The sequence below is a fragment of the Parus major genome, unplaced genomic scaffold (genome assembly GCF_001522545.3).
Source record: "Parus major isolate Abel unplaced genomic scaffold, Parus_major1.1 Scaffold258, whole genome shotgun sequence".
NCBI classification, from domain to species: Eukaryota; Metazoa; Chordata; class Aves; order Passeriformes; family Paridae; genus Parus; species Parus major.
In genome coordinates this window covers 335,830-340,097 of record NW_015379266.1, presented here as the reverse complement: position 1 = coordinate 340,097, position 4,268 = coordinate 335,830, and the positions used below count along the sequence as shown (strand labels likewise).

At 56.8% G+C, this 4,268-nt stretch overlaps 1 protein-coding gene across 1 annotated transcript in view; it reads right to left on the bottom strand.

Annotated features, from left to right (window-relative positions):
* Positions 1–4,268, bottom strand: part of FECH (ferrochelatase) — a 16,346-nt gene that overhangs the window by 2,203 nt on the left and 9,875 nt on the right. The window lies entirely within an intron of this gene.

Below are 4,268 nucleotides of genomic sequence, written 5' to 3'. Positions count from 1 at the left end.
GCTGGCAGATGCCAGCACTCGTCACCAAACGGGGCGTGGGGACACCTGCATCCCTCTGTCCCCTGCATCCCTCAGTCCCCTGCATCCCTCAGTCCTGAGCATCCCTCAGTCCCCTGCATCCCTCAGTCCCCTGCATCCCTCTGTCCCCTGCATCCCTCAGTCCTGAGCATCCCTCTGTCCCCTGCATCCCTCTGTCCCCTGCATCCCTCAGTCCTGAGCATCCCTCTGTCCCCTGCATCCCTCAGTCCCGAGCATCTGGGGGACCTGAGGCCATGGCAAGGGCACGGCGGGGCTGCCACCAGCTGCTCCAGCTGGCTGCAATTTGCCAAGGTACTCACTTGTATTATGAAATTTAAGGTCTATTTTATTATGTCATTTTATGTCATTTTTTAACTTTGTGGAAGGTGGTATGTTGAACTGAGTGTAAGCTGAGTTTTTCAGACAAATAAAGTAGCTAAAGAGTGAATGTTATTTTATCATTAAAGGGTTTTTACTCACTGATTTGTGCCAATAGATGTCCTTTATCTCAATGACAAGTATTACATTGCTTTCCAAGTTTTATTTATAGCTATTGATGTAAAACCCACACACACATATTATTTGCCAAAGTTCAATAAAGGAGGAAAACGATGCTTTCGCTTCCTTGTGCCATCAGAAGTTCCTGGTTTTTCCCCAGGATTTTTTCCTGCCACAGCAGGGGTGGAGCAGAGCCCAGCAGGGCTGGGGCTGCTGCAGCTCCAGGGACAGCGAGGCTGAGGAGAGCTGAGCACATCCCAAAAACGCTGCCTGGGAACGAGGGCCTGGCCAAGCACGAGCAAAAGTGCTTGGGAAAAGATGTGGCACCTTCTCCCAGGAGCCGTGATATTGCAGGAGAAATCGCTTTTTATTCATGTAACTCATGGAATTCTATGATTCAATGTAATTACCATCAAAGGATGTCAGTACTGCTCTTTCTTTCCCTGAAGCAGCTCTGCAGGAGGAGGCAGGAGGCTCCTGGAGCTGAGATTCCACGGCAAGGAGGATGTAGCAGGTTTGCCTTCCTTCAGTCAGTCACTTAGCCTAGCTTTGCTGTATTTCTGTCTTTAAAAAGCAAACAAAACCAGCCCTTTCTTGCCCTCACTGGCTCCTCTCTGCCCACCTGGAGCAGAGCCAGCCTGGGGAGGGCATGGGGGAACCCCAGAGCCCCCAGCCCCAGAGCAGTAGCTGCAGGGTTTATTGTCTGGGATCTAACCTCGGGGTTAATAAACTCACTGAAAAATTTGTGTTCACACTCATTCTGTGTCCCTCTCTGGACACAGAGCCAAATTCTGCCATCAATTAAATTTCCGCCGCTTCGTTTCACTTTGCTGAGCGGCCCCGGGTGCAGATGAAGGCAGAGCCCAGCACTGGCTCTTCCCAGCCCCTCTCCTTCCCCTGGGGCCGGCTGTGCAGGGGGGTCCTGAGCCCCCCGGGCCCCCGTGCTGCCCGAGGAGTGTTTTCCCAAGCCCCTCGCGTGGTGAGGCCCGCGGGAACCGGGAAAGGGAAAATCGCTTTAACAGCGAAGAGGCCAAAGCGGTGACACCGAGACTAATGCAGGCACGGCAGGTCGTTCCCATCTCACTCGCAGGATTGTTCCCTCGGGAACGCCTTTTCCAGGCACTTAGCAGCGGGCACAGCTGGGAGAAGGAAATGGGACCATTTCATTAAGCTGCGGAAAGCCGAGCTGGAGGACGCGCGGTGGGATTGCAGCCGGGTCAGCAGCAGCTTTTCCCAGTGCCAGGCTCTGTACCCACGGAGCTCATTCCTGAATTCCCCTCAGCTCGCTCTTTCCTAACCCCGCCGAGAGCCACAGCTGCTCCAAAACCCGCCTCGGTTTTGGGAACAAAGGTAAAACCCCGAGCGGCGGGGCAGCCCTTCCATCCCAGGGGTGCAGGGCCAGCCCCCGGCAGCCGGGCTGGATGGCTCTGCCTGCCGCAAGCTGCCCCTGGGGAAGCTGTGCCCGCTGGAAGCTGTCCCTGCTGGAAGCTGCGCCCGCTGGAAGAAGCTGTCCCCGCTGGAAGAAGCTGTCCCCGCTGGAAGCTGTCCCTGCTGGAAGAAGCTGTCCCCGCTGGAAGCTGCCCCTGCTGGAAGAAGCTGTCCCCGCTGGAAGAAGCTGTCCCTGCTGGAAGAAGCTGTCCCTGCTGGAAGAAGCTGCCCTGCTGGAAGAAGCTGTCCCCGCTGGAAGAAGCTGTCCCCGCTGGAAGCTGTCCCCGCTGGAAGAAGCTGCCCCCGCTGGAAGCCGCCCCCGCTGGAAGAAGCTGTCCCTGTAGAAGCCGCCTTCAGCCTGTGCACGCTGCAAACCTCCAGGACGGACTCCGGGGCCCAGCCCAGAAAGGGATAATGGCAGGAAGCCATAAGATATTAAACCAGCAGATTAAAACATACAAGACCACTTTGGGTCATGTTACACATCCCTCCCCTCCGCCTGGCAGTAAAAGCGTAATGGCCCAGTAAGTCCGGGCTAAAAGCGCTGGGGGAGTTGGCTGTGAGGGGCCGGGCTGGGCACGGAGCCCCCCCGATGCTCCGGGCATTATCCCTTAAGTGCTCCTTTAAACTTGGCTGGAAGCGCCTCCGCTCGCTGCAGAACCGCAATTAGCGATGTTCACACGTTATGGATCATCCTCACAAGTGACAGGAGGAGAATGGAGCGCTCTGGATTGCCCGTGACAGCTCCCTCCTCTCCATCATTCCGGGAACCCCTGTCCCTGTCTCGGGGGGGATCTCAGAGCCCCCCAGCCTTGATCAGCCTTGGGGGGAGCCCAAAGACCACGGGCAGGGACCCCTCCCCCGGGAGCCGAGCTGCAGGGCGGCTCCTGAGCAGCTCTGGGGACGGGCAGGAGCTCTCCCTCCCCGCTCTGCGCTCTCCTGGCCTTTGGGGCTCCGATGGCCCCGGGCAGCCGCTCCCGGAGCTGCCTCTGAGCGCGGGGATCAAAGGCCACTCCCGGAGCTGATCCCTCTCTGGACAGACAATCCATCTCCACGCGGGCACGGAAAGGATGCTCAGCAGCCAGGCCAATGGACCCCCAACTCGATAACTTCTCCTGGCAGCTACAGCTGAGCACATTGCTAAGGCTCCCGCAGCCAAATCCCCGCTCAGAGCTGAAACAGCAGAGCTTGGGCTCGGATTCCAGGAGAAAAGAAGCACCTTCCCTGCTCTCCTCCTCATTTCCCAGCTTCCACCGTGCTGGGTTTGCATCCTGCTCTCCCCCGTCACACCCCAGCCACAAGAGCTCGCTCATGGATCAGCTGAAGCATCCAACACCCCCAATCCCTGCTCCAGAAAATAATCAATCCATCAGTAACATCGGCAAGGAGCTGCCCAAAGACCGCTAATGGGGAGCAGGGTGAATTATCCAGCACAGCTGGGATCCCACACCAGGGCAAATCCCCAGTCCACGTCTTCCCCAGCCTCTTTAGGGGGTAGAACTCACCCCAGCCTGGCACCAGAGGTGCAGAGAGAACTTCAAACACCAGCAGAAAGACAAAGACACACAGCTCAGGTATTTATTAAAAAAAAACAACAAGTTTAATTGGAATTCCATCCTTATGGCAAATGACACGCAGTAGGATGATCCAAATTTGCTGTGTTACACCAGCTGGAAGTCCTTGTTAGTCTGAAATGCATATGTCGGGCTAAAAGCAAATATCTGTACACATCTGGCACGGACAAAATGAAAGGAGCTGCTCTTGCTGCAGCTTCAGGTGATCCCCAGCTCTCTGGGCATGTGGCAGGGGAGAATTCACCGAGCTTTCAGGTGCTCCTGGGGAAACCCTGCCCGCCCTGAGCTCAGCTGTGCCATCCTCCTGTCCAGAGGACGGCAGCTCTGACACCATCCACACAGCTTTTGGTGTCACAGCACCTTTTGGAAGCTCCTACCTTCTCTGAAATGCAGCCAGGACCGAGGGACAGGTTAAAAAGAAACTCAAAAGAGAAAAAAATCACTCAATAATGAAAAAAAAGCCAAACTGCAGTGTGAAAGCAGGAAAACAAGCTCAGCCCTTCACTTCCCCCTTCTTCCCTCCCTCAGGACACTGCTCCTCAGCCTCCAGCAGGTATCCTGAGGGATACCCAGGAGCTGGGAGCTCTGGGGGACAGGTCCCAGCTGACTCCTGGGGCAGGAGGACCCCCCGGCACCCCCAGAGTCCCCCAGGGCTGCAGGCCAGGCCATGGGACCCCAGGGATGAGCAGAGGAGCCCCCCAGGGCTGCAGCCCATGGGACCCCAGGGATGAGCAGAGGAGCCCCCCAGGG